The sequence below is a fragment of the Corvus kubaryi genome, unplaced genomic scaffold (assembly GCF_017639235.1).
Source record: "Corvus kubaryi isolate FWS band 111438036 unplaced genomic scaffold, C.kubaryi_AGA036_p1.0 37265, whole genome shotgun sequence".
Lineage (NCBI taxonomy): Eukaryota > Metazoa > Chordata > Aves > Passeriformes > Corvidae > Corvus > Corvus kubaryi.
In genome coordinates, this window is record NW_024581080.1 from 3,406,169 (window position 1) to 3,427,620 (window position 21,452).

General features: G+C 45.4%; 2 long non-coding RNA genes across 2 annotated transcripts; one reads left to right on the top strand and one right to left on the bottom strand.

Annotated features, from left to right (window-relative positions):
• Positions 1-539: 539 nt before the first annotated feature.
• Positions 540-20,019, bottom strand: LOC121663096. Its single transcript, XR_006015520.1, has 3 exons — positions 19,938-20,019; positions 16,483-16,485; positions 540-551 (listed from the first exon to the last, which is right to left on the bottom strand). It is a non-coding gene; the product is annotated as an uncharacterized LOC121663096 (long non-coding RNA).
• On the top strand, positions 18,422-20,763 carry LOC121663095. The gene is made up of 2 exons (XR_006015519.1): positions 18,422-18,721; positions 20,730-20,763. It is a non-coding gene; the product is annotated as an uncharacterized LOC121663095 (long non-coding RNA).
• Positions 20,764-21,452: the final 689 nt, after the last annotated feature.

Here is a 21,452-nt window from a genome sequence, read left to right on the forward strand (position 1 = left end):
TGCATCCAAAGTGGATTCATGTCGCTGGTCGTCTGAAAGATAAGTTGGGGGCTTTGACTCGGAGATGGGATGATAGCAGGGTGGAAATTCCTGGGAGAGATTCAATAATTAGTGCAGGGTAAGGGATGTCCTCTAAGGGTCCTCTTAGGACAGCTGAAGGCAGTGGCTCTACTCTTGATTGTAACTGTAGAGTGTGCAGAGCAGCTCCAGTCTGTCTTGCGTTGTCTAGTGTGTTGTGTTGTCTAGTGGGTTTCTGGGATCCCTTGGATCAGCTATCTCTGCCTTTTCCCCTTGAGGACTTTATTGCAAATGTGAGCTGTCATCTCTAGGTTCTCAAATGTTTGTGCTTCTTGGCACAATGCCAATATCATTTGTCCTTTTACTGGTGGGCTCGGCCGCATCTCAGTAGCGTTGAGTTGGATGTCTTTTGAGGCCTTGTTCCCAGCTGTATTGCCATTCATCCTTTCCAGCTGTGAGTTGTAATGTCCTGGGGCTTGTACGATTTTAAGGATATAGGGAGCATTCTGAACGTACCATTGTCTTGTAGCCATCTTGATCATTGTGACCGACTGTTCTTATAATAGGTCACTCTGTTACAGTCTTGTCTTCTGCTCTCTAGAGCCTCCTCTGTTCACTGCTGCCATGATACTGGTCATCTCTTTTAGTGTCATCTCGGCCCTTGCCATCATTCTTCTCCCCAAGAGCTTTTTTTATTATCCTCGTCACACTGTTTGTAGCATAATGTGTTGTTTGAGTTTGTGTTTAGCCTGGAATTGCTCTGCCCTGTGGAATAGACTGGGGGGTAGGTGGAGTAGAAAGAAGACTTTACAGGTTGCCTTTAGCTTTGCTTAGCCACCCAAGCCACACCTCAGACAAAGCAGCCATGGCTATGTTACAGCACTGTTCTTTGTCTTTATTTTACTCGGGAAGTAAACCTGGAGAGCAGCAGTCAAGGTCGATGGAGGGAGGTGAGCGGTGAACAGAACCGGTTGTTATTCCTCGGGTGCCAAGTTCTGGTACAGCTCTAAGCATCCATTGTCATTTGTGTTCCAGGCAGTCCGCTTGTATTATGCTGCATCCCCTGGCCGACCGGCTGACAGACCCGGCCCACCACCCTCGTGAGCCCTCCAGAAGTATTACGGGACTCTGCGGTGAAGCCTTTACCCTTTGCATTCAAAGGTGCTGTCCGGGCAGCCTTTGGCAATGGCCGAGTAGTTGCAGCAAGTCGGGGAGGGAGTGAGGAGGAGCGAGGGTCTGCTCAAATTTCAGCAATGCCACATCACCTTGTCCCCTCTTAACCCAGGCATACCCTGCGATGACGGCGACAGCCTGGGAGTGCGGCCGAAGCGTGCAGCCCGAGAACCCTGGCGTTCCTAGGAGACGGTGAGCGGTGGAATTGTTGGGTTCTGACCGAGGTGCCACTAAGTTCGTGCACTGATGTTTGGTTTGGTTTTCTTTATTGTAGCTGACTAAGAGAGAACAGCCCGGCGACTGCAGGAGCTTCCAGGACGGCGAGGCCGCCTTCTTTTACGCCTGAGGTGGATTCTCATTCCCGGACATCCAATAGATGTGTCGAGAGGATGAAAGCGGGGTGTCGGGTCGGGGCTCGCTGGGAGGGAATATTGAGTCAGCTTCAGAGATGGAGCTACCCAAGAAGGGGCCCCTAAGGCCACATGAAGGGAAAGTTTCACTTCAGATCATAATGCTGAGGTGCGTGTGGCAGAGCAGTCCTGGTGCGTGTCATTTCACTTGTCTATTGTGCATTCCATGTCCTTTGGGCATCTTGTGTTGCATGTCTTTTTATTTAGCCCTTTGAGGTGCTTGCGGTCATTTTTCTTGCCGAGAGTTTTCTCTCCTCATTGCATCACCTTGTTTGTCGCTTCCTGTGTCATGGGTGCTTGTGTGGGTTTGGTCTGGAGCTGCTCTGCCCTGCTGCATAGTCTGGTGTATAGATGCGATATGACAAAGCCTGGGAAATTGAAATTTGTAATATAGTGCTTAGTTGGGCTTAAGATGGTATTCCTACATTGACATGAGATGTCTGGAGCTGTTAGGTTACCATGCAGCCCTTTGAGTTTTGTCATCGCTTTCTTTCAGATGCAGATGGATTAAAGCTGTGGCAGAGCACCCCACATTGGATGAGGGGGTTCCCACAGGAAGGTCAGTCACTGTTTGTGTTTGCAGGGCAAGCGTATGTTGGAAGGGTTTCAAGGACTCTGGCGAGGGGAGAAACTTGCAGTCAAAAACCAATGTGGTTGATAAGAGCAAAACTCCGTTTATTAGCAATCCAGAGGCACTTATATAGTATACCAGCTTGTTAACTCTTAAGTGGCTTAAAACTTATCAAAGCGCATTTCTACTTCTACCTAATTGGACTTACATTGGCAAGCTTCTACAGTTATGTTATGATTAAAAGAATTCAGAGTTTACCTCCCTTCTCTGGGTCTTATCTGAACAGCTGCAAATCTTCAAACTCCCTCTTTGTTCCCAGTCCTGTTTTTTCTTCACACAAGAATTTTCTCATGGAGAGTTTTTCTCACACACAGGCCTTTTGCTTACAGGCCTATTGCTACAGTTCTTTTATTGATCCCATAATTCTGTCAATGATCCATGCCCCTGATCCTTTAATAATTGCCAACAAATTCCCCCTTTTTCTTTTTGTACAAGCAATACCTGATTGGTCACAGATGTAGTGACTTTGTATATGATCCTTTGCAAGCATTGGAAGGCAAGGTGAACATGCTATTACTAATAATATTACTAGTCCTACAGTAATCAAATGCTATACAAATAAAACTAGCCATGATTTTAAATGTAATAACTTTAACTATCCCTCTAAGTTGAGACCGTCTTCTTTTTTCTGTAATTGTGTAGTTAATTGATGTAACTCACTTACCTGCTTGTGAAGTAGGAAAAAGTGGTTAGAATGATTCATGCAGCACATACCTTGGAACCTTTCACAGCCGTGGCTGTGGGCTAATAGTAGAAAATCATTGGCTGCTTAATCTTGTAATATTATATGTCTAACACTAATAACATACACACTTAACTCATTGAGCATTTGCAAGGTCATATTAAACTTATCCCTCTCCCAGCAAGCAAGTTTATGTAATATAGCGTAAGCCCTGGCTGCTAAAGTACCAGGTAAAAACAAAAATGCTAACTAAATTAACTGCTTTTACTTGATCTAAATGGGCAGACAGCTGATTGAAAATGCCTGCTAATGCTCTTGTCTCAAGACAGTCAAAAAACAATTTTTCACTTTACTTCTGTGTTTGGTGTTATACCCAAATTCTCTTATTACAACAATCACAAGGTATTTTAACCCAAGCTCTACAGTTCACAAAACCACAGTTAAAACAGTTTCTTGACATAAGGTGAGCCCTTATTCCAAGTCAGGTTTGCAGTCTGTATACAGAGGGCACAACAGCCCGTTTCAGCCTTTCCTCCTCACGTGGATGCACTTCTGGATCCAGGGTCGGCGCTGTTCACTGCCGGCTCTGTTGCAGCACGAGTCCAGCAGCTGGGTACCCACAGAGGTCCTGCTGGGGTAATGTCCTGGGTTGCAGTGTATTCTGTTACCATCCTCATGAGCTGTTGAAACCAGGTGGGGCAGTGTTTCCTTGCCTCCTGCCCCCAGACTATCTTTCTGTTAATTGCCCATCATTGTCCTGCCGCATGACTCAGAGATAACTCCCTCCGGACTATCTTCTGTTAATGAGCCTAATCAACACTTGGCCTCATGACTCATTACCCCATTGTGAGATGCTCCACCCAGAGGGAGGAACCAAGCATCCCATTGTGGATATAAGCTGGGACTCTGAACACCAGAGACAACCTTTCCACTGGATTTCCAGAGGACAGGAGCTACACAGCCACCATTGGACTTTCTGAGGAAGAGCAGACTCTTTTACTACAGGATCACTGCTTCAGAGGACTGCAGCCACCATTCTACCAGACTGCTACCACCACCGTGCCTAACAGGGTGGCAGGTTGTACCTTGACTCTGTCAGTTTGAACCAGTGTTTTCTTTTACTTTTTTTCCCCTTTCTTTAATTTCCATTAAATTGTTATTCTGACTTGGTGCCTCCCACTGGTTTGTTTTCAAACTAGTACAGGTAAGCACACACATGTAACCCCTACCTGAATATTGAACCGCAGCAGGCCCTTGCCAGATCCCTGTAGCTGGGTGCCTATACATCACATAAAAAGGCTTTGTTACTTTTCTCTTTGCTTCTACAATACTGCTGTGAAGATAGGCAGGTGCAGCGTCACTATCCCCAAACAAACACAAGTAATTTAATACAGACAAGGCTTTTGTTAATTTTTCCTGCACATCTGAAATGTCCTTGAACTTGGCTAAATATAACTTCAGCGTCTGATTAGCACGCTCTACAATAGCTTGCCCTGTGGGTACATGAGGGATTCCAGTGATGTGCTGCACATTCCACTGCTGACAAAACTTTCGCAGCTGCTTGCTAATGTAGGCAGGACCCTTGTCTGTCTTGATCTGCTCTGGTACACCCATCACGGCGAAACAGCTGGTCAGGTGTCATATTACATGAAGGGCCTTTTCACCTGTCCTGGGTTGCAGTGTATTCTGTTACCATCCCCATCAGCCGTTGAAACCAGGTGGGGCAGTGTTTCCTTGCCTCCTGCCCCCAGACTATCTTTCTGTTAATTGCCCATCATTGTCCTGCCGCCTGACTCAGAGATAACTCCCTCCGGACTATCTTCTGTTAATGAGCCTAATCAACACTTGGCCTCATGACTCATTACCCCATTGTGAGATGCTCCACCCAGAGGGAGGAACCAAGCATCCCATTGTGGATATAAGCTGGGACTCTGAACACCAGAGACAACCCTTCCCACTGGCTTTCCAGTGGACAGGAGCCACACAGCCACCATTGGACTTTCTGAGGAAGAGCAGCCCCTTTTTTCTACAGGATCACTGCTTCAGAGGACTGCAGCCACCATTCTACCAGACCGCTACCACCACCGTGCCTAACAGCAACTCAGGTTGTATCTTGACTCTGTCAGTTTGAACCAGTGTTCTCTTTTAGTTTCTTTTCTTTCCTTTTCTTTAACTTCCCCATTAAATTGTTATTCTGACTTGGTGCCTCCCACTGGTTTGTTTTCAAACTAGTACACACCTGTCTGTGCTGATGCCCATATAAATTTGCTGCAAGTGTCTATGCTGACATGCACATATTTCAGTCTGCCAAACTCAGGAACATGGGTCACATCCATTTGCCATAGTTCATTCGGGCCTAAGCCTCGGGGATTAACCCCGACACCGAGACCCGGGCAATGATGACTGCATGTAGGACGTGCCCATACTATTCCTTTGGCTTCTTCCATGGTGATGTCAAACTGTCTATGAAGACCTCTTGCATTCTGATGGAATGTGTTATGGGCTTCTCATGCTTTTGCAAATTCATTCAATGGCACTGTCACAGAGACTAACTGATCTGCATAGGCATTTCCTTCGCCCAGGCCCTCTGTCCATAGATGACTCCTGACATGTATTATAGCATAGGCACATGATCTCTGACCAATAGCTGCTTGGAGCTGGCACAGTAGTTCAAACAGTCGTCTGTTGTTTATGTCTTTGATCCTAGCATCCTCTATCTGTTCCACCATGCCAGCAACTTATAATGGGTCTGTTACTACACTGAGCTTAACAGACAACCATCGCTTAAATGCCCAGACCACTGCAGCTAATTTAAGGGTCTGCAAAGAGTCTCCAGGTTCAGCCTCTAGTATCTGATGGCACCATTGTCCTTGAACCTGCCATGTCGCAGCTGCTTGTTGGGACTTCTTTCCAGCGTCAGTGAACACTGTTACCGCTTCTTGTAGTGGGTGCTTGTTCCTTTTGGGAATCTGAATCCATGTATGCTCTGTCATCCATTTCAGTACTGGGGCCTTGAGTGGTTGTACTTCAATTTGCTGGGCATTGCTTAGCAAGCTAATTTGCAAGGCTTGAGAATTTTGTAAACACCGCTCGAGCTCAGTTCTTTTCATTGGCAAGTAGATCGTTCCTGGCTCTTGCCCAGTGACTTGTATTATACAGGTGCGGCCTTTCTGTATCAATTCTGCCACATTATCAATTTTCTGTTGCAATGTTGGTTTAGGCTGTAGGCTTGTAAACATCCATTCTAGGACCTTAACTTGCTCCCCCTTTTTTTTTTTGCACTGAGTCAGTGCACCAATAAGTTGACACTCTCTGTGGAGGACAGTAAAATCGACTGGAATATCAGCATCCGTTCAATCAACTGCTCTGTCTGCAATAACGGTACTGATACGCTGGATAGTATCCACCTGCTCTGGTGTGGGCTGAACAGGCGAGGCCCTTTCAGCAAGGGCTGTAGCACCTCTAGATCCTCATTACTGATGCCAACCACCAGCCGCAGCCACTGCAGGTCACCCAAGAGTTTTTGTGCATCTTTCAGGGTTTTGAGAGTGGTCTGAATTGTCACCTTCTGTGGCCTGATTTGTGCCTCAGTGATATTCCACCCCAGGTACTTCCAAACAGGTGTATGTTGAACCTTTTTGGGCGCAACAGTCAAACCATACCGGTTCAACTGATTGGTGAGCAGGAGCTCCTGCTGGGGGGTGATTGGATCTGGCTGAGCGATCAGTATATCGTCCATATAATGATAAATGATGGCTTTCGGCCACTGCACTCGAACCGGTTTCAGTGCAGCATCAACATACATCTGGCACAAGGTGGGACTGTTCTTCATTCCCTGTGGAAGTACTGTCCACTCATATCGAGAAGCAGGCCCTGCCCTGTTTATGGCAGGGAGAGTAAAAGCAAAATGATGCATATCATCAGGATGCAATGGTATAGTAAAAAACCAGTCCTCTAAGTCCACTATTAGTAAATGCCAGTTCTCAGGTACAACTGCAGGATTGGGAAGACCAGGTTGCAGGGTCCCTATAGCTTGCATCTGAGCATTAATAGCACGCAAATCATGCAACAGCTGATATTTCCCAGATTTCTTCTTGATTACAAAGATGGGTGTATTCCATGGACTCGTAGATGGTCGCAAATGTCCTTGATTTAACTGTTCATGCACTAGGGCATGAGCTTGCTGCAGACTTTCCTCTTTGAGCGGCCACTGCTCAATCCACACTAAGGCATTTGTAATCCAGTGCAAGGCTATCGGGAAAGTCAGTGCAGCGGCCGCTACCGAAAAGGCCTGTCAGTGGTTAGCACAAAACCCAGCTGGTTGAGCACGTCTCTGCCTATTAAAGCGTTAACTTTCTCCGGCAGAGGCATCACTGTGACTACAACAGATGCAGTGTGTCCGTCTAGTATAATTTGAATTCGCTCCTGGCTGCGCTGCACTGAAGCAGTGCCTCCGACACCTTCGACCCCCCCTGCTGCCTGTTGAAGGGGCCAGTGCGGAGGCCAGCATGAATTGGCCATGATTGTCAGGTCTGCTCCAGAGTCCAAAAGCGCAGACAATGTTATAGAATCACTGCCACGAGTGAACACTGCAGTAGCAACTGGCCGCTGAGCTAGTGGGAGGGTGAGAAGAGCGAGACTCCCAGTCGAACCAAAATTTCCCGTTCCCCACTCCGGCGTTCCCTCGGCTATAGCTGCAGTCAGGTGAGGCAGAGGAATTAATTGAGCGATCTTGCTATATGCTGGGATGTGCACAGGTGGAAAATGAGTTTGAGCCATAATGCAAATTTCTCCTTCATAGTCCTTATCAATTAGGCCGGGCAATATAAAAAGTCCTCTCAGGCTACTAGAAGAGCGGCCTAACAGCAAAGCTCCATAGTACTGTCCATTGATAATCAGGGGCCCTTAAATGCCAGTTGGAATCCTCTGGGGCCGGCCGTCGATCAGAGTCACATCTATTGCTGTTGGTCCAAGCCGAGGCTTCCTCGGGTTGCTGGCCGAAGGCAGTCGGCAGGTTGCAGGGAGCTGCGGAGACTGGCATCGCTACTGTTGGGGCCACTGTTGGTGTCAGCGCGCCGCAACTCTTCGCGCTCGGTCTCCCGTTTCCCGGCCTCCTCCGGCAGGCTTCCGTGGAGTGGGTACTGAGATTGCAGTTGCGGCACCATACTCGCTGGACCTGACACTGCCGTTTCACGTGTCCTTTTCGGCCGCGCAGGCCGGACTCATTGACTGTGCCCTGCAGCTGAGTTAACAACTTCCAGTTTACCGGACTATATTCTCCTACTATTTCATCCCCAGCTGCTTGATATATTACCGGGAAGGCAACCGGATCTCCGATCGCTTTGGGGAGTTCATAATCTTTATTTTCAAGGGCTGTTTTTATGATATTTCTCCAATCAACCCGACTACATTGTAACTTAGGGGTGTTACATGCTCTGCGAATGTCAGTCCCAGCAGGCTCATGGCGACATCTAGCGGCCTCTTGGCCCAACTGTTTGTTGCCGCCGTCCGATAGCTCAGCCTGTGTTCGCACCGGGGGTGCAGTAGGTACGGCACCCGGTGCCGGATCTGTAGGGGGTTTCACAGGCACGGAACACCCTATTGGTGGCATGGGAACATAATCGCTCCCAAGTGTCATTATACCTGGTGGAGGGTCATTGCCATCTAAATGAGCTGTAGCAACTGCTGCTACCTGCTTTTCAACCTGATAGTGTTTTAAGCAATTAATAACTGCTCTCCATGGCTTCATTAACTTCCTAGCTTCCTTACTGTCGTCTGTAACCAAATTCCACAAACATTCACCATATTCTCTCCACTGCTGCTCATGAAACAGCGATCCTGACTCTTTAAAATAGCCCCTTGCCATTCCAAACTCCACTAACCCCACCAATTCCTTATTAAGGTTTATCTCCTTAATTCCCCGCTTTTCTAAAAAGCGTAAAAATAAACCAAAGGCCACCTCAGTTTCCATAACTGCGTCCCTCCACAATAACTGCGTCTGCCCGCAAACTGTGTCTTCCCGCAAACACACTGCGTCTTCCTGCAAAACCGCGTCCTACCGCGATGTCCCTGCTGTCAGGGTCGTGCAGCCTTCAGGTTTAGCCCTTGTCAGCCAAACGGCGGACCCCTGATGTCAGGTCAGTCCAGGCTGGGATCAGGCGAGCCGCCGATCCTTACGCCCACTGGCGCTGCTCCGGCACCGCAGTCGGCTCCTGCCAGGTCGAGAAGTGCCAGTCCGAGTTCGAGTTCCAAGCTCCGAGTTCGGGCGCCAGATGTTGGAAGGGTTTCAAGGACTCTGGCGAGGGGAGAAACTTGCAGTCAAAAACCAATATGGTTGATAAGAGCAAAACTCCGTTTATTAGCAGTCCAGAGGCACTTATATAGTATACCAGCTTGTTAACTCTTAAGTGGCTTAAAACTTATCAAAGCGCATTTCTACTTCCACCTAATTGGACTTACATTGGCAAGCTTCTACAGTTATGTTATGATTAAAAGAATTCAGAGTTTACCTCCCTTCTCTGGGTCTTATCTGAACAGCTGCAAATCTTCAAACTCCCTCTTTGTTCCCAGCCCTGGTTTTTTTTCACACAAGAATTTTCTCATAGAGAGTTTTTCTCACACACAGGCCTTTTGCTTACAGGCCTATTGCTACAGTTCTTTTATTGATCCCATAATTCTGTCAATGATCCATGCCCCTGATCCTTTAATAATTGCCAACAAGCGTAAATGGTGGCTATGTTACAGCATTGTTCTTTGTCTCTATTTTTAGGAGATAAAGCTGGATAGCAGCAGTCAAGGTGAACGAGGTAAGCGGTGACCGGTGGAAAGAAAAAGTTGTTATTCCTTGGATGTCAAGTTCTGGTACAGCTCTAAGCATCCATTGTCATTTGTGTTTTAGGCAGTCCGCTTGTATTACGCTGCACCCCCTCACCGACCAGCCAACAGACCCGGCCTGCTGTCCTCATGAGCCCTCCAGAGTATTACGGGACTCTGCGATGAAGCCTTTACCCTTTGCATTCAAAGGTGCTGTCCGGGCAGCCTTTGGCAATGGCCGAGTAGTTGCAGCAAGTCGGGGAGGGAGGGAGGAGGAGCGAGGGTCTGCTCAAATTTCAGCAATGCCGCATCACCTTGTCCCCTCTTAACCCAGGCATACCCTGCGACGACGGCGACAGCCTCAGAGTGCGGCCGAAGCGTGCAGCCCAAGAACCCCGGCATTCCTAGGAGATGGTGAGTGGTGGAATTGTCGGGTTCTGACCGAGGTGCCACTAAGTTCGTGCACTGATGTTTGGTTTGGTTTTCTTTATTGTAGCTGACTAAGAGAGAACAGCCTGGCGACTGCAGGAGCTTCCAGGATGGCGAGGCCACCTTCTTTTATACCCGAGGCAGATTCACATCCCCCGACATCCAAGACATAAGTCGAGGCTTGTGACCCACGGGGGGGTGACAGCTGGGTGTTGAGTTGGGACTCAACGGGAGGGATTTTTGAGTCATATTTGGAGGTTGGGATACCCAAGAAGGGGCCCCTTAGGCCACCATAAAGGGAAAATCTTGCTTTTGATCACAATGCCAAGGTGTGCCGGGCAGAGCAGTCCTGGTGTACGTCACTTGTCTATTGTGTGTTCTCTGTCTTTTGGGCATCTCGCGTCACAGGTGTTTTGCCTTAGCCCTTTGAGATGCTTATCGCAAATGCTGGCCATTATTCTTAGCATCTCTGCTCTTGGTGTTCCTCAGTGTGGTGCTGGTACCATCGATCCTTTGACTCTTGAGCTTGGAGCCACATCAGAATCTCATCTCATCTCTTTAGCAATGTTGAGTCGGGTGTCTTTTCTGGTCTTGTTCTGAGCTGCATCAACAGCTGTGCACCGCAATGATTCATTATAGGGGATGAGGACTTGTAAGAATGCGAAGATAGATAGAGGATTCTTCCCGTACAATTCTCAGGCATCTATCTTTGTGGTTCTTGGATTAAGTCTTTCTGTTAGCATCCTCTTCTGCCAGGGTTCTTGGAGCCTCGTCAGCTCACCACCAGTCTCGCCTAGGTCATCTCATTCCTTATTCTCTAGGTCCTTGTGTTCATATAGCCCAGAGTTTTCTCTCCTTGTTGTGTCCCCTCATTTGTCATCTCCTGTGTCACGGCTGCCTGCTTGGGTTTGGTCCAGAGCTGCTCTGCCCTGCTGCACAGCCTGGTGTATGGGTGTAATAGGACTAGACCTGGGGACTTGACATTTGTAATGTAGAGTGTAGTTTGGCCTCTAGGTGGTATTTCTAGATTGACACAGGATGACTGGAGCTGTTAAGTTCTCATGCAGCCCTTTGACTTTTGTCATCGCTTTCTTTCAGATGCAGATGGATTAAATCCGTGGCAGAACACCCCACACCGGATGAGGGGGTTCCCGCAGGAAGGTCAGTCACTGTTTGTGTTTGCAGGGCAAGTGTAAATGGTGGCTATGTTACAGCATTGTTCTCTGTCTTTATTTTTAGGAGGTAAAGCCGGATCTCAGCAGTCAAGGTCAAGTGAGTAAGGTAAGCAGTGACTGGTGGAAAGAAAAAGTTGTTTTTGCTTGGGTGCCAAGTTCTGGTGCAGCTCTTAACATCCATTGTCATTTGTGTGTTTTAGGCGGTTCATTTGTATTACGCCAAACCCCTCGCCGACCGGCCAACATACCCGGCTCGCCGCCCACATGAGCCCTCCGCAAGTATCACAGGACTCTGCAATGAAGCCTCTACCTTTTCCATGTGAAGGCAACAGCTGAGGAGTTGCGGTGAGTTGGAGAGGGAGGAAGAGTCAGGGTCCACTCAAGTTTCAGCGGTGCCGCATTGCCTTGTCTCCTCTTAACCCAGGTATGCGCTGCGATGACAGCGTCAGCCTCGGAGCGCGGCTGAAGCGTGTGGCCCCGAGAAGCCCGGCCCTCTTAGGAGACGCTGAGTAGAGGAATTGTTGGGTTTTGGCCGATGTGCCACTAAGTTCACGCCTTGATGTTTGGTTCTCTTTATGGTAGCCGTCTAAGAGACAACGGCCCGGTGATGGCTGGAAGTTCCCAGATGGCAAGGTGGTCTTCTTTCACACCTGATGCCGATTTGCATCCCCAGACAGCCGAGAGATAAGTCAAGGGCTATGCCTCATAGAGGGGATGTGAGGGGGGTGCCAGGTCAGGACTCACCTAGAGGGATTTTTGAATTACCTCTGGAGACGGGGATGTCCAAGAAAGGGCCCCTTAGGCCACATAATGGGAAAGTCTCACTTTTGATCACAGTGCTGAGGCGCGCAGGGCAGAACAGTCCCAGTGCGTGTTGCGTCACTTGTCTATCGTGTGTTCTGTGTCTTTGGGTATTTTATGTTGCACGTCTTTTTCCTTAGCCCTTTGAGGTGCTTGCAGTCATTCTCGCAGCGAGTTTTCTCTCCATGTTGCACCCCCTTGTTTGTCATCTCCTGTGTCACAGGTGTCTGCGTGTGTTTGGTCCAGAGCTGCTCTGCCCTGCTGCATAGTCTGGGTGTAGGTATAATAGGATAAGTCCCGGGGACCTGAGATTCGTAATGTAGGCTGTAGTTGGACTCTAGATAGTATTCCTAGATTGACACAAGCTGTCTGGAACTGTTAAGTTATCATGCAGCACTTTGATTTTTGTAATAACTTTCTTTCAGATGCAGATGGATTAAATCCGTGGCAGAGCTCCACATACCAGGTGAGGGGGATCCTGCAGGAAGGTCAGTCACCATTTGTGTTTGCAGGGCAAGTGTAAATGGTGGCTATGTTCTAGCATTGTTCTTTGTCCTTTATTTTTAGGAAGTAAAGCCGGATATTGATGTTCAAGGTTGATGGAGCGAGGTGAATGGTGACTGGTGGACAGAATGAGTTGTTATTGCTCCAGTATCAATGTCTGGTTCAGCTCTAAGCATCCACTGTTGTTTGTTCCTTTTCGGCCGTCCACTTGCAAGATGTCCTGGCCCAGAATGCCAGAGGCCAGGTGGGTGCAAGGTTAAGGTATTGGTGTGGCATACTTCAGTTGGAGTGGGGAGGTTGTGATTTCACAGTCTCTCAACATGTTTTTTTGCTTTCTTTGCAGGTGCTGCCACCGCCCTAGGCATGCCAAGGAACAGAGGCGAGCAGGTGAGTCCGCATTTAGGTGGAGTGACTAATAGGTGAGTGGTATGTGGTGGCGTGCTAAGCGCATACCTGTTCACTTTGTGGGTATCTTCCGGGCCACCTCCAGAGTCAGATGAAGATTTGAGGTGAGCTGGGGCAGCGGTGTGGAGGAGCCCTGGGGATTAATCTTCTGGACGGTGGTAGTCACGTTTTCTGTTTTGTTGTCTTAGGTACCATGAGCAGGTGTGGAGCCAAAGTTTGGAAACATCCGGTAAGCGATTAGCCTCAGCAGTAACAAGGGAGGGGGGCGTTGCAGAAGGGGTCACTTTTGGGATGTCTCATCGTAGTCTGAATTTTCTTTCTGAATTTTCACAGCCTCCAAAGCGGACTACAGGGAATGTACCGATGTCTACAGTGCCCATGCGTCTTTTCTGTCGAGGATGGATTTTGTCCGCTCATCTCTGAAAGCTAAGTGTTGGGACTGGTGGTCGGGAGAAGGGAAAAACCTTTGGAATCACAGGAGGCAATTGGAAGTTAGCTTAGAGGAGAGGGCTGTAGCGAGAGGGGCCCCTCGGAAGTAAAGGGAGAGCGTTTCTCCTCAGCATCACCCGACCCTTTGCCGGGCAGGGCAGTTCCATCCCCATGTTTTTTCTGAGCTTCACATCATCAGCCTTCTTTGAGTCTCGACGTCATCGCGGATCTTTTCGCCGGAGGAGCCCGCCCTTGGGTCCGGAGTGGTCGCCTGGCAGTCGTTGCCTCTTTCTCTAGGCCTACTGAGCTTCTTGAGCATCCTCTTAACAGCTTTGGCACTAACTTCTTGTAAGGAGTTACGTTTCACTGTCACATGCTATTGCCATAGAGCCTTCTTTCCTTTGGCATCATTGTTGTCTGGCTGATCTTGCAGTAGGAATCTTGGGTCCATCAGGTGAAACTGCTGGGCAGCTTTAACTCCTCTCTGTGTTATGTAGTTTGTGTCCATTCTCTTGTGTCATAGGGCTTTGTTACGTCTCGATGCTTTATCGGCATCATTCTGGGCTGTATTGGCAGCAGGGGGGTCTCTGCTTGCATACTTTCCCAGATCAGGCTTATTCTGGCATCTTTACATTTTTACTTTTTGAGACCAGAAAAAGAACACAAGATGTTCTCATCCATCTTCTTTCTCACTTTTGGAAGCACCTTCTTTTCAGGTCCCATTCCCTTGGTCTTCTATGCGGAGCGTATTAGACCCTCCTCATGTGACTGCAGTAGTTCTGTAGGTTCTGTCGCCTCAAAGCATATCAGGCTAGAGAATTAATCTTCCAGAGACTCATCTCGAGCCTTCACGTCATTTTTGCTTATATTCGGTGCACCACCTTGTCCATGTGCTATTTACAGTTGGAGCTGCCCTTCCCCGGCATAGAGGGTCATGGTTGAGAGGAGCAGTTACAAAACTTAAAGCTTCGTATCTTTTCTATGGGATCTTGGGTAGAAAATTTATGGGCCTGTCACAGGGATAACTCCTAGCCTTTGGCCTCTCACTGAAAGCCTCATGTTATCTTGCAGGTCCCTGAGGCGGCTTTGGATCTCCGCGGTCACCGACGCTACCGATTTTTTTCCCAGAATCTACCGTTCAATGTCGAGGAGCAGCAGCTGGAAGATTTGTCGAAGCATCTTCATCGGTAGAGTGTTTTGACAAAGGGCTGCATTCAGGGTGTAAGCTGAAGAGTGTGTGACTGTGTGTGAGTGTGTGACTGTCTGTGTCTGTCTGTGAGAGTTTGTGTCTGTCTGCTTCTGTCTGCCTGTGAGAGCATGTGTGTTGACTGGTTCTAAGGTTGTGTGTGATTTTTGCTTTTCAAGTTTTTCAACGCATTTTTTAAATTTAGAATTAAAAAAACCCCAGCCAGGTTGTGGGGCTTTTTTTTCCCCTCCCCGGCTGGGGTTTTTTTCTTTCAGTCCTGGCCAGTCTGCAAGGTGACGTTCATCGCCAAGGTTTGAGTGCGGACCCCACCGGCGCCGGGGTTTCGTCAGGCGGGACAACTTGGAGGCTCCTGGGAACCACACTCCCATGGACCGCCAAGGGTTAGTGGAGCGGTTGAGATGAGAGCAAGGGTAGGTTTGTGTGTAAGCTAAAGGAGGTGTGGGTGGTGGACGAGTGTTATGTTCTCCATGTGCTGCTGTTATTTTGGGTTTCCTATAACAATAAAATAAAATGTAATAAACTTTCCAGAAATAGAAAAAATTGTTTTATTGAAATGATATGTATTTGGCTTGCATTGCCCTGTATTGTTCTGTGTTTGTGTTTGCCACTGCATTTCCATGTATTGCTCTGTATGTAAACTGGACTTTTACCAGCATGTATATGGATTGTATTCGTACTTGTGTTTGTATACGTTATTTCCACATGCTTTGCTGAAGTGTAAATAAAAACATTAATTCACTAAAGTTGAATAAAGATACCCTCTTTCCCCCCCACCATTTGGCTCCTGTCTTTCTTTGGTGTGGTTTAGTAATTTTTTCACGGTATTTCTTGCTTTGCTACTCGGCTTTGCTTTACTTTTCAGTCTATTCCTCACTTTTTCTTTGTTTCTGTCTCTGTTTCTAACTCTCTTGCTCTGTTTTTCTCGCTGTTTCTCTAACTGTTTCTGTTTCTCTATGTCTCTCTCCAGTTCTATTTCTCCTCAGCTCTATTTCTTTTTCTCTTTAACTGTATTTCTTTTTCTCTTCAACACAAATTCTCTTCTAAACTTGATTTCTTTTTCTCTCAAACCCTATTTTTCTCTATTCCTTTTTCTCTCTAAATCTATTTTTCTTTCTCTATTTCTTTGTTTTCTCTCTCCCTTTATTTCTGACTTTCTAGTGACTTTCTATCTTTCTTCCTAAATATCTTTCTAATTTTCAAAAATTCGTTTCTACCTTTGTTAGTTTCTACCTTTATTGGTTTCTACCCTTCTACATTTCTAACTTTGTACCTTTGTTCGTTTCAGCCTTTCTACTTTTCTACCTTGGTTATTTTCTACCTTTGTTCATTCCTACCTTTCTAACATTTTAATTTGTTAGTTTCTACCTTTGTTTGTTTCTAACTTTCTACCTTTGTTTGCTTCTACCTTTCAGCCTTTCCAACTTTGTTTCTAACTAATTGTTTCTAACTTTCTACCTTTCTAAATTTGTTTGTTTCTAAATTAGTTCCTTTCAAATTTTATTTCATTATAACTTGGTTTATTTCTACCTTTCTAACATTTTTTTTCTTACTTTGTTTCTTTCTAACTTTTTACCTTTCTAAGTTTCTACCTTTCTAAATTGTTTTGTTTCTATCATTTTTCTCACTTTCTAACTTTCTAGATATCTACCTTGCTAACTTTCCACATTTCTATCTTTGTTTCTGACTTTCAACCTTTCTAACTTGATTTCTTTCTACCTTTCTTACTTTGTTCTTTTCTAAGTTTGTTTGTTTCTATTTTTCTATCTTTCTCATTTTCTACCTTTCTAGCTTTGTTTATTTCTAACTATCTGCCTTTCTAAATTTCTACCTTTCCAACTTTTTTTCTAACCATATCTGTTTCTAACTGGTTTTGGTTCTAGATTATTTCCTTTCTAATTTTATTTCTTGATAAATTGGTTTGTTTCTAACTTTTTACCTTTCTAAAATTGTTTGTTTCTTACTTTGTTTCTAACTTTTATTTGTTTCTCACTTTCTACCTCTCTACCTTTCTAAATATCTACCTTTCTAACTTTGTTTCTGACTTTCTACCTTTCTAACTTTGTTCTTTTCTATCTTGATTTGTTTCTAACTTTCTACTTTTTAAACTTTCTATCTTTCTACCTTTGTTCTGTTCTAACTTTGTTTCTACCTTTCTTCTTTTCTAATTTTGTTTATTTCTATTTTTCTACCTAACTTTCTGCCTTTCTAACTTCGTTTTCTAACTTTTCACCATTCGAGCTTCCTACCTTTCTAACTTTATTTCTAAGTTTCTACCTTTCTAACTGTTTCTAACTCTCTTTGTTTCTTTGTTTCTAACTCTCTTTCTAACTTTGTTCTTTTCTAATTTTGTTTCTATTTTTCTACCTTTCCAACTACTTTCTACCTTTCCAACTTTGTTCTTTTCTTACTAGGTTTGTTTCTGCCTACCTTTCCAAATTTGTTTGTTTCTTACTTTCTACTTTTCTAACTTTGTTCTTTTCTATTTTGATTTGTTTCTAACCTTCTGCCTTTCTAACTTGCAATCTTTCTGCCTTTGTTATTTTCTAACTTTGTTTCTATTTTTCTAACTTCGTGCCTTTCTAGTTTTGTTTCTAACTTTTTATCTTCCTAAGTCTCTACCTTTCTAGTTTTGTTTCTAAATTTCTACCTTTAACTTTTTCTTCCTAACTTTTTACTACTATAACTTTCTACATTTCTAACTTTATTTCTACCTTTCTAAATTTTTTTGGTTCTTACTTTCTACCTTTCTAAACTTTTATCTTTTAAAATTTGTTTATGTCTTATTTCCTTCCTTTCTACCTTTGTTGGTTTCTGCCCCTCTGACTTTCTGCCCTTCTGTCTTGATTTGTTTCTAACCTTCTGCCTTTGTTCTTTTCTAATTTTGTTTCTATTTTTCTTCCTTTCTAAATTTCTTTGCTTCTAACGTGCTACATTTCTAACTTTGTTTCCCTCTTCGTTTGTTTGCCTTCTAACTTTTGTTTTTTACTTTCTACCTTTCTCATTTTCTGCCTTTTAAAATTTGTTTGTTTCTTACTTTCTACCTTTCTAAATTTTTGCGTTTCTAACTTCGTTTGTTTCTAACCCTGTTTGTTTCTATCTTACTAATTTTCTAATTTACTATGTTTTGAACTTTCTAGCTGTCTAACTGATTTCTAAGTTTCTACCTCTCTAACTTTGTTGTCTTCTAACTTTCTGCGTTTCACACTTTGTGTGTCTCTAACTTTCTATTTCTTAACAGAAAGTCAAAATGCAGGAAAATTGCCAGAATTGCAAACAGGTCTGGGTACAGCATGGTCTTTGTGGGTCACTGTCACTCCAGGCCCTTACAGTCTCTCTCCATCTTCTCTGTAGGCTCCCTTCCGGTACAGGAGGCCTTGCTCACTGCTGGTTTTGACTATTCTGTGTCAAGAAAATGAGTTTAATTTCCTTGTCAAATTGAATAGGCTTTTATATTCAGGCTTCTCAGCTGTGGGATTCATACTCAGAGACCGGTGTTTGTGTCTGGACACTTCCAGAAAGCGGATGTAATCCCTAGATGTATAAATAAAATTCCTATTCATCACCTGTTAGGCAGTGAGAGCAGTGCAGGCAAAGGTCAGGCCAGACTGGTGTGGCAGCCTGTTCACCGTTTGAGCTGGTGCCAAGGCAAGCCCAGTCTCTAAATTTCCCTCGCATGCCTCAAGGCGTGCATCGTAAGATTTGTGCTCGTTCAAAGAACAGGATTGAGTCGATCTCCCATGCAGTGAGTGTCAGGCGATGTTCTCTTTTCTGCACATTGGTGACTCCAGGGGGTTCTGGAATAATACAGACATGCTGCCTAGAGAAGGCACAAAAGAGTGCTTTCCTTTCAAACACGGGAACTGGTGAAAAAGAGTGGTTTGTCTCTCACTGCCTGCATTCCCTTCAACCCAGGGAGGCTGTATGGAGCTGATCACTTCCTGCCTGTGTTGACATATGTGCTAGCCCAGTGTGATATACTGGAGCTGGAGATTGAAATCAAATACATGATGGAGTTGCTGGATCCATCCTTGCCGCATGGAGAAGGTAATCTGTTTTTTATTTTTACTAGAACTGTCTGAAGGACTAGCGAGGGGGTGTTCTTCCTCATAGCACAGTTGCTGTTCCCCTTGTTTGAGTAGAAGTCCTAGGAAGGGGAGACCTAATGACAGGGATGTTGATAGTGTAGCAGGAGAATGTCATAATCATTTCCACTGCTGGGTAGCTTGCAGAGCACAAATCCCAGCGGCCCAAAAATGTGCTGCCGTGCATCGCTTTACGAGCAAATACATTGTTTCCAACCGGTTTTGACTCAGCAGGCAAACACACGCTCCGTGCAGGTGCTGAACAGCCTTAGCCTTTCGTGCCTGAAAATTTCCTGAGAGTATTTGTGGGGCAGCAGCACTCAGCTAATTGTAAGGCACATAATGAGACCGGGGTTAGGTGCTTTGTGAAAACTTCTGGGGGATTCTTTGCACCTTTGGGGAAGTGCTTTGAGAATATTGCCCTCTTTTAAGGATCTTTGCTTCTTCCCAATATTTGCTTCTCACAAAGTATTTTTCTGAGCCCTAGGAATATATTTCTTGTGGCATTTCTCGAACGAGGGCCTAAGTGTGCTAGAGGCAAAGAAATCTGCCTCCTCGCTGTTTCCGTGGTAGCATTTTTAACAAAGAAGTTTTCTGCAAGGCTCCAGTAGGCCCCAGAATCTAAAAGGTTTATAAGGAAGTTTAAAAGTTCTCGCAGCCAAGCCTAGCCACGTGTTTAGGTATATGTACATGTTTCCTACTCCTGCCATATCTCGGGTTTCTGAAGTTGCCGTATCTTCTCGCACGCCAGTATGCCCGCGATGAGGCTGACAGCTGGTCCGAAAGCCTCACAGAGTCAGACCTAGAGATGGTCAGAGTCTACCCGTGAGATTTTGCAGTCACAGTGAAAGCCAAGAAGATAACCAATGAAAGAAGATGTTCTGGACACAAGGAGTAGTTGTTCTTGTTATGGAACATTAAGTGTGTGTAAGAAGGAGCGTGCATATGATATGTCACCAACTATACTTTTGCTTGTATAGCTAATTTTATTACTGCTTGAATGGTTATTGGTTGTTAGACAGTTTTGTCATTGTTTGCTAGCAGCCAATCTTAATAAGCCACAGTAATTGTGAAGAGGTATAAGAGCAGCAGCAGAGAATAAAAAAACCTTTTACTTCTTACGGCTTTGGATTACAAGAAGTGTGCATGTCGTCTCATCCGTCTTGGCAAAGTGACACGCCTGGGAGAATTCATGCCACGATTCCTCCAATTTGGCACCGGTCCATTCCTCGCTCGGCGTACGGAGCATCCTTGAGCTCATTGTTAGGAATCTTAGCACGGAAAATACTTGAGACGTGAAGCTGGAGATCATCAACACGCTTGAAAAGCAGAAAGATTTCCGGGACTATTAAGTCACATTGTTTTGAATGCGGCAAAGGAAGTCTGTCTGTTGGCTGGGCCTGTCTTTGGCACCAGCTCAGCTCTACCGTGCAGAAAAAATTGTGTAGTGCTTTGGGGTCGTGCATTTCATCTGTAATGTATTGTCCAATTTATCTCATGGGTCTGATACCTTAGGTTTAAACTTTTGTATTTTTTGAATTCTGTACTGCTCAGTGTGTGACTCTGAAGTTTCTTGTAGCCTGATAATTTCTGCTCTCTCATGCTAAGTAGACACAGCAAAGCCTCTCTGATCCCGCTTTCCAAGGACACCAAGACCGTCCTAGGCCAAAAGTATAAACCAAAGAGCTGCAAAGGGGGAAATGAGCCAAGGGAAAAACTGAAGCTTTAATTGAAGAATTAACCCTGCTATGCAAATGAACCAAACCTATATAAAAGAGTGAAGAACTCGTGACCCAGGGTCCATCTTGGGGTCCATTTCGAGAATGGCTTCAGGTCCCAGGGTGTACCTTTGAAGGCCTTTCAAATAAATGCCTCTTTTAATCCTTTACTCCTGTCTAGTCTCTGTTTTTAGGAGGCCTCTTAAGGCATCGGGTCTCGCATGAATTTTATGCGTTAATCTCATTGCAAAGCTAAAGGCTGAGAGGGGATGCCATCAGTAATACAGAAAATACTACCGTGCGCATAGAACACGTCTCCGAAAGCCTCCGAACGGACCATGCCGCCTCTTAGCCAGACACTCTCACCCAAACGGCTGACTTTACAAAGAAAAGACGGACAGCGGGTCTTTCGTTTCTCCCAGTTGCTGTGGCCGATTACCTCCAGTTGAGACTCTTTTACTTAGTGACCTGCAGCTTCTTTTATACATTGCAACTTAGTTGCGGCTTTAACGTGTTCTCTGTTCGTGTAATAAAGGTGGAGTATTACAGCTGGTGGGGGGGGTTTTGCACGACACATTTTAACCAGTAAATGAAATAAAGGAATGAATTTGGAAACAGAGAGGTTTCCCGAGGCTTGAGAGGAATACAGTTTGTTCCCCACACTGTCCCAGAACGAATCAGAAAGAACAGAATCTGTGGTAGCATCAGGGAAATTTAGAAATATCCAATTACTGAAAGATTTAAGATTTTTCTTAGAAAGAATACCTTTACGGAATTTAAAGTCAGATTTTAAGAGAAGGGTTAGAAGAAAGGGGTATAGGTCTCTCTCAGTTTGGGAAAGGCTGGGTTTAGCTTGCCTATGTGCCATCTTAGTTCCTCCCTCAGCAGAAAAAAGAGAAAAAAACCCCAAAATTATTTAAAATGCACGCAAGAGGAGGAGACCCCCAAATTTAAACTTACAAATCCCATTTTCTG